Consider the following 8,329-nt stretch of genomic DNA (forward strand, 5'->3'; position numbering starts at 1 on the left):
AAAAAAAAAAAAAAAAAAAATCAACTTCAACCACAAACGGTTAAATTTTCAACCAAATAGTCTATTCTTCAAGACAAACAGACGAATTTTTTAGAATCCACAAAACATTAATTATTAATCAAATAGGTGCATTTATAGCCAAGTAGTTGAACATTTAAACAAAGGGGAGGCATTTTTTTATAAAATTTTCAAGTTTTCAGAAAGTAATGATATTTACAAATAAAATGCTAAATCTTCAATAGTAAAAATTGACTTTAAACAAAGAAGTTCAACTGGCAAGAAAGTAGTTGAATTCAACCCAAAAATACGAATTTTGAACAAAACAGTTGAATCCACAAATAACGATTAATTTGTAACCATAAAATTATTGAATTTTGATATAAAAATCAGTTTTTAACCAAAAATGAAGCAATTTGAATTTTCAGTTGAAAAAGGGTATTTTCAGCTCAATAAAGAAATAAAGGATTTTCAAAAAAATAGTTAAAAATTTCAAACAAGTGGATGGATCTTGAACTTATACGTAATTGTTCAACTTTTAATCAAGTAGTTAAATTTTGAATCAAGAAGATTAATTTTCTACCAAAAGGACGAATTTTCAACAAAGTACGGTAAAATTGGAAGGAATTATTCGATTATCTTCTGTTAATTCAGCTCTAAATTCTTTAAAAAAAGAAGTAGGTCAGAGATTAGGAAATCTGTATTTAGATGCTTTGCTTGTAAAATTAAATGAATATATTTTTTCTCTCCAAATTTTGAAAATTCGTTTTATTGATCCAAGATCCAGTTTCGGAGTTCTTTTTAAGTGATAGCTTCTTTTCGCCTGTTCTTTTAAGGATTCAGCAAAGGTAAATAATAGCTCTGAAGTGCTTTCTTGTTTGTTTTTCTTTTTCAATGAAAAAATTTGATAGTCAAGTAACAGCTCGAAAATGCATTCTTGTTATGCATTTTTTTTAATTGAAAAATAAGAAAGTTATTTCTTGTTTTTCTTTTCTTAAATCAGTAAATAAGAAAGTTATGCAACACTTTCTGATTCGAAATTGGCGTTTTTTGGGGCGCGCCTTTCCTTTGACAAGGGGTTTCTTGAAGATCGTTGCTGTTTCAAATTTCCCTTTTCACGATCCAATAGACGCTGACAGTACCTCAAAATTCTATTTTGGTTTTTTGTTTTAAACTAAACGTGTTAATGTTAGATCGTTTTTTTTTGTCTCATGTAAATTAAACTCTCTAAATTTGAATCAGTGAGCAATGGGACACTTCATTAAGTATTGATTCACAAGCAATCTCACTGGTTGAAATAGCTAAGAATGGGTCAGTAATTTATATCTTATTTGTTATTTCGAATTAACTGGTTTAAAAAGGCTCCTTTCTTAATACTTTTATTTTTATTTTTGAGGATAATTTTTTTCAGAAATATACTTTTTTGATACTTTTTTTGGTTTCATAGAGCACTCAAATCCAGGAAAAGACATGTGAGAAATATGCGTCGCCATTTGTACGAAGTGGTGAAATTAACGAGGGAGTCGATAGTCGAGACGCAAAGATAGAAAGTTGGAGTATAGGGGAAGAGCGAGAAAATAAGAAAGAGTGAAAAGGGTGAAAGGGGGTAGGTACATCGATATGAGGGAAAAGATGAGTGTATCTGGTCATTGAGCACTTTTGTGTTTGCACGTGGACGTGCCGGTGTGTGAAAACCGAAACAAAGGACTGCGCGAGTAATAACGTATGTGGGGCCCGAGTAATAGTAAGCAAAAGGAACGCCACTTCCGGGCAAAGGTGCAAAAGTAAGACTGCACTTTAGATTCAGATCAGAAAAGTTTTCAACCAAATATTATATTTTTGGTTGCAACTTCGTTGTATTTAATTGAAAAATATACTACTACATTGTTGATTCAGAATTCCTCTTTTTTAGTTAAAACTTCGACTATTTTGTTGGAAGTTTCGATATTGTGTTGGAAATTCGTGTTTTTTTTTAAATTACACTAGAACTTGGATTGAATAAGTCCGGATTTACAGCTTCGGGAAATTGCTGTCGCGGCAGTGGTTTCGAGCTGAGAGTGGAGCGCCTCAGGGGTGTTCGCCGAAGCGTGAAACACCAGCAGCGTAGTAGAAAGGCGCAGTGCGCGGGTACTCACTAGAGTATATCTCGTAATATTAGGAAATGGTTCACACGGTCCTGATTTTTTACTCTTCAACGGTCTTGATTTACAACTGAAGGACACTGAAGTTATCCTCGAAACCGATGGTAAGCACAAGTTCCAGTGTACTTTCTTCAACTGAAAATTCAACAATTACATTTTTTGATGAAAATTAATATTTTTTGGTTGAATATTAAACTACTTGGTTGAAACTTGTACTACTTTGTCAAAACTTAATTTTATTAATTAAAGATTTAACTATTTTTCTGAATATTATTTTCTATTTTAGTGTCAACTGAAAATTTTAATATTACATTTTTGGATGAAAAATATTGGTTTTTAGTCGAAAAATCAACACTGTTGGTTGAAAATCTTTGTACTTCGCTGAAAAATGTCGTCTTTTTGGTAGAAAATTAATCTTCTTGTTTCAAAATTCCAATACTTACTTGAAAGTTGAACTACGTGGTTACAAATTCGTTTTATTTTTTGAAGATTCATCTATTTGTTTGGAAATTTAATTATTGAAAAAAATGTTTCACTGAAAATTTAACTAGTCCATTTTTTGTTAAAAATTAATCGTTTTCAATTGCAAGCTAGGTGGAAAGCTCAACTACTTGGCTTAAAGTTGAAATACTTAAAAAAAAAATGAATTTTTTCTGCCAAATATTCGTAATTTTAGTTGAAAATGCATATCTTTGTTTGAAAATTTAACTATTTAGCTGAAAAATGGAGGTCCGTTAAGCTGGCAGGACCACATTGCAAAAATGAACTAAAAACCTATAGGTAATTTAGGGCTCATTTAGGGTTAATTTAATGCCCCATTGCCAAATTTAATGGTCTTTATTTAAACAAAAAAACCGGTGGTCATGCTAGCTTAACGTTAAGATAGCAGGACCACAAAGAGAAAAAAATGACTTAGGCATTATTTCTTTCCACAATAGTTTAGGGCTCATTTAAGGCTCACTTAATGTCCTATTGCCAAATTTGATGGCACGCATTTTTTTTTCTTAAAAACCTGTGCTTCTGCTATCTTAACGTTAAGCTAGCAGGACCACACAGAGAAAGAAGTGACTTCGGCATTATTTCTTTCCACAACAATTTAGGGCTCATTTAATGATCTATTGACGAATTTAATGCTCCGGATTTTTTCGGAAAAACCTGTGGTTCTGCTATCTTAACGTTTAATTAGCAGGACCACACAGACAAAAATGATTCAGACAATATTTCTTTGCACTATAATTTAGGTCTCATTGAGGGCTCTCAATAGATGTATCATAAAGTTTTTAAATCTTTGTTCTAACTCTTTTGTTTAGAAAATTAGTACAATAAAAAGGAAAGCAACTCTAAAAATATGCTGTAGGAACGTGGAAAAAAATTTTCATAGTGCATCTGTTGAAACTTCGAGTTTCGATACCTGTAGAGCTGGTGTTTACATCCCTAGGGCTAAAACATTTTTTTCAGCTCTAGAGTAAACACGTTGGTAGGTAGGGTCTACTCTACACTCTAGAGGTACCTCAACTCGAATTTTCAATAGATTTGCTATGATAAATAATATGCATTACTAGGAATGTAACACAACGATCGCAACTCGTGTGAAGGCAGCCCTCGCTGCGCTCGGGCAGCAAACTTCACGCTCATTGCATTCGCTGTGATTTAAATAGTTGTATGCTTATTTTGAAAGCCCTGAATAAGATCTAAATTATTGTGGAAAGAAATAATGCCTAAGTCGTTTTTTTCTTTGTGTGGTCCTGTTAGCTTAACGTTAAGATAGCACGACATGTTTTTTTCGAAAAATTGCGGGGCATTAAATTTGACAATAGGGCATTAAGTGAGCCCTAAAGGAGCCCTAAATTGTAGTGTAAAAAATATTGTCCAAATCATTTTTTTCTCTATGTGTTCCTGCTATCTTAACGGTAAGATGATAGAACCACAGGTTTTTAAGAAAAAAATACGTGCCATCAAATTTGGCAAGAGGACATTAAGTGAGCCCTAAATTATTGTGGAAAGAAATAATGCCTAAGTCGTTTTTTTTCTCTGCACGGTCCTGCTAGCTTAACGTTAAGATAGCATGACCACAGGTTTTTTTTGAAAAATTGCGGAGCATCAAATTTGGCAATAGGACATTAAGTGAGCCCTAAATGAGCCCTAAATTATTGTGAAAAGAAATAATGCCTAAGTCGTTTTTTTCTCTGTGTGGTCCTGCTAGCTTAACGTTAAGCTAGCATGACCACCGGTTTTTTGTTTAAATAAAGAGCATTAAATTTGGCAATGGGGCATTAAATTAGCCCTAAATGAGCCCTAAATTCCCTATAGATTTTCAGTTCATTTTTGCAATGTGGTCCTGCCAGCTTAACGGACCTGAAAAATCGTTTTTCTCTCTCTTGAAAATAAATTTTTTAAATTGCAAATTTAACGATTCTATTTTAGGTTGACACTTAATCATTTTTCTTAAAAATTCTACAATTTCGTTGAAATTGTTTTTCTTCCTTGACCAAAAATCTTTTCTGGTTGTAAGATCAAGTATTTTTATTTTAAAATAAATTTTTTTGGGTTGAAGTGGCAACTATTGCATTTGTTGTTGAGAATTATTATTTTTTTTTGTCTAAGTTTCATCATTTTTGTCGAAAATTAATCTCTGGTTACAAATTTATGTTTCTTATTGGAAAATTAAACTATTCGCTTAGAAAATTAACGGAGGATGAAAAATCATTAATTTGGTTAAAAGTTCCACAGTTTTGTTGAATTTTTGTTCACAAATTTTGTTCTAACTTAAAAATTACGGTTCAATTTTTTGTTCAAAATTGATCTTTTTTTCGTAAAGCATTGAACTATTTGTTTGAAAACTAATTTATTTCTTTGGAAATTTGAATTTTCTTTGTAGAAAATTGATCTTCTTGATTGAAAATTCTACTACTTCGTTGAAAGTTGAAGGACATAGTTAAACATTAATTTCATTAGTTGAAGATTCATTTATTTCTTTGAAAATTTAAGCATTTTGTTGAAAATTAATTTTTTTGTTTGTTGCAATTTTATTTTTGAAACTGTGAATGATCACCCTATTACCCGTTTTCTATGAGCATATTGGTCTGTGAAGTCCGCTTTTCCCACTTGAAGTGTTTAAGATAAATTTAGACAACCATTTTTTTGCATTAACCTGGTTGATCTCACACGTGTAAAGTTGTTTTTATAACTGCATGAAAAATGTACAACTTTCAGAGTAAATGAGAAATGGGCCAGGAAATTTTAAAATTGGAATTTTTTAGGCATTTATTTGAGAGGTAAAGTGAAGTTGACAATTCAACATTTATCAGCGTTATACGAAAATTGTGTAATTAAAGTTTGTCAAAAGGGAAATTCTCTACCGAAATTATTACATGCATTCGTAACTGAAATCATAGCAATATAAATTATATTTATTAATAACATTTATCATTGAGAGAGAATTTCCTGTTATTAAATTAAACTATTCAAAATTAATTACGATTTCAAGATAATGGTGCACAGCAGAACTCACCATCTGAAGACTAGTTTTACGTAAATTGGAAGCGTTTTTTTATTACGCTGAAAGGAAATTGAAAACGATTTTCATTGAAAGTTTTTGTAAAATATTGCACTATGTTTCCTAGTAGTTGGTAATTTCAAAATCGACCGCGCGCTTTGAGAGTATCATAAAGTGTATCGTGCTTTTATTTGATTGCGGAGGCTTCCAACGTGAAATGATTGTACACAATCGCAAACATTTTAGAGAAAAGTGTTAAAAAAACATTGGCGAAATAAGAAACAATATTTTAAACGTAAAATGAGTATGCAAAGTTTAAAATGTAATAATCAACTAACAAGTCTACACTCAAAAACTAATTTGTTGGCTACACGTATAATTCTGGTTATTCCAACCGTATTGTATTGCCCACTGAGCTGCAAACATAAGCGACAAGCTTCACGCAACCTGGCAGCAAAATAATTCTGTTTAAATGAAAAAGAATTTCACGTGGTTCGAAACAAAATAGGCAAGAGGACGATGCTTTTGTTCCAAAGTAACTTTTTATCTGAATGTCTTTATGATTTAAAATAGAAATACGCCTGGTTGAAAAGAAGATATTTTAGGAGGACTAATTGGGATAAAAATGCTCAGTCATAATCGCATGGCTAATAAGCCCCAAGCATTTCTTTCAGTGTCTTATCTACTTTTCGATAGTTTATTTATTTCCTTAAATTGTTAAATTTATAATTATTTTTTATAATTAAATGAAAATCTAATCTCTATCTTGCACAATCGACTTCATCGTGGGAAGCAATGACCGTAATTGCTCACAACTTGAACTAACCTAATACAATTACCCATAATGAAGAAACCGACCGTTTTTTTACTGTTGCGTTAATTATTCTCTCTCTGAAAAGCATTGGCTAACATGCGTAGTTTATTCATTCAAAAACAAACGCGCAGTTTTAACTTTTTTTCTCCTCTTTCTATAGATTTTTTTCATTCCTTGCGATGCTATTCTGTTTCACCAGAGAAAACCGTGTATCAGGCAATACATTTGAGAGAAAATTGTATACTTCATTAAATGAAAATTTGTCATCCGAAAAAAAACATAAACTTCGTCGGGTGGCAACTATGACAATTACATTCAAATCTTAGATTTATCACATTCTGCCGATCGCGGTTGAAAAGCAAACTTTGAGATGCCTTATCGCAATAGACCAATATTAAGTCTTTATTTAAGCTCTGTATCTTTAAATAGAGCCCTGATTCTTTCTAAATCTTTTCCTCTAAATATGTATTGTATATCTTGTTTACGTTCCCACTTGAAAGATTCGTAATAATTTACTTTTATGTATGTACAGAGGCCAGGAAGTATTATTTCTGGTTGAATGAGTAAATTCTTTCTTAATCTTACAGAGGACATATTAAATTGTTGATAACTTGATTGAAATAGTTCAATTTTATGTATCACTGAAACAGTGTATTTTTCATCACATGTCACTGAATTTCCAGTGGAAAAAGTTACGGGAATTTTAACGCGAATCAGTTAGTGAATTTTAATCAGTTTTCACAAAACTTAGAAAATGTAAAAAAATATGCTAAGTTTTTATTGTACTCTTACCTTCTGCTATTAATTTTAATTGTTTTTATTTCAAAAAGACCTTTATAATCTGTTTGATTGTAAGTTAAGCTTCCCGTGCAGAAATCTCGATCTGGCCCCGATCAGGGCCAGACCAGTCCAGGTCGGGTCCCGATCGGGAATCCTGGTCGGGGCCAGGCCGCGCATGAAACACACGCCCAGATCGGGGCCAGGTCGGGACACCCGATTGGGAAACCCGATCGGTACACGATGAGTCTCATTATAATCAATTCATGAATTTCACAAATGGAGTTTTAATATAAGTAAACACGAAACTATCGAATAGTCCTCTTCTTTCGAAGGCCACCTTAATATTTTGAATTTCCTATTGAGTTATTTTAAGTTAAAATTAAAGTGCTACAGACACGAAAAGAAAAGGTTTCAGAATACAAAATTGAATTATACTTTTGAAAATCGTAAAATTATTGTGGATAGTATCAGTTTCGAGGAAAGGGTTTGTTTTTTATGAAAAAATGGATGATAACCAGAAATATTTTAAGCAGCAATTTTAATTTCTTGAAAAAATGTTGCCTATAAAACTTTTTAACAAATTAGAAAAAATTTTTCGCAAAAAGATTTCCTACAACTTGACATTTTCGAATGCTTCCAAAGAAAATCATCGGAAAATAAGCTGTGATTTACGATCTATTAACATTTTACTGCAAATAAATTAAATTTTCTGTCAATTGCATTACGTCTTGAAAAAATTAAGAAGGTGGTTGTAGATAATTTTTTTGCTAAAAAATCGCTCCATCATTTATTAGATCGTTTTATTTTTTCAAATCGGTTAAGAAGAAATATAGACCAACAACTTTTAAACAAAAATGAAAATTTTTGAATTAAATATTTCTGGTTGTTTTAAATATTATTTACAGAATATGCATTCAATTAATTTTTATTATTATTATTTCATTTCGACCTAAAGGACATTTTTATAAGTTGAAATTGCATTGTTTATAATAAAAAAGTAAAAAAACTTCGTTTATCATTTTAAACTTCGCGCGAAACCAATTAGATGCCGAATGCGACGCATGCGCAGTTGAGTAACTAGTTCTTGCTGGAATGTTATGA

At 31.5% G+C, this 8,329-nt stretch overlaps 1 protein-coding gene across 9 annotated transcripts in view; it reads left to right on the top strand.

Annotated features, from left to right (window-relative positions):
- Positions 1-8,329, top strand: part of LOC117174174 (bromodomain adjacent to zinc finger domain protein 2B-like) — a 228,757-nt gene that overhangs the window by 12,299 nt on the left and 208,129 nt on the right. The gene's annotated exons all lie outside the window — the stretch shown is intronic.

This window comes from Belonocnema kinseyi, chromosome 6, assembly GCF_010883055.1.
Source record: "Belonocnema kinseyi isolate 2016_QV_RU_SX_M_011 chromosome 6, B_treatae_v1, whole genome shotgun sequence".
Lineage (NCBI taxonomy): Eukaryota > Metazoa > Arthropoda > Insecta > Hymenoptera > Cynipidae > Belonocnema > Belonocnema kinseyi.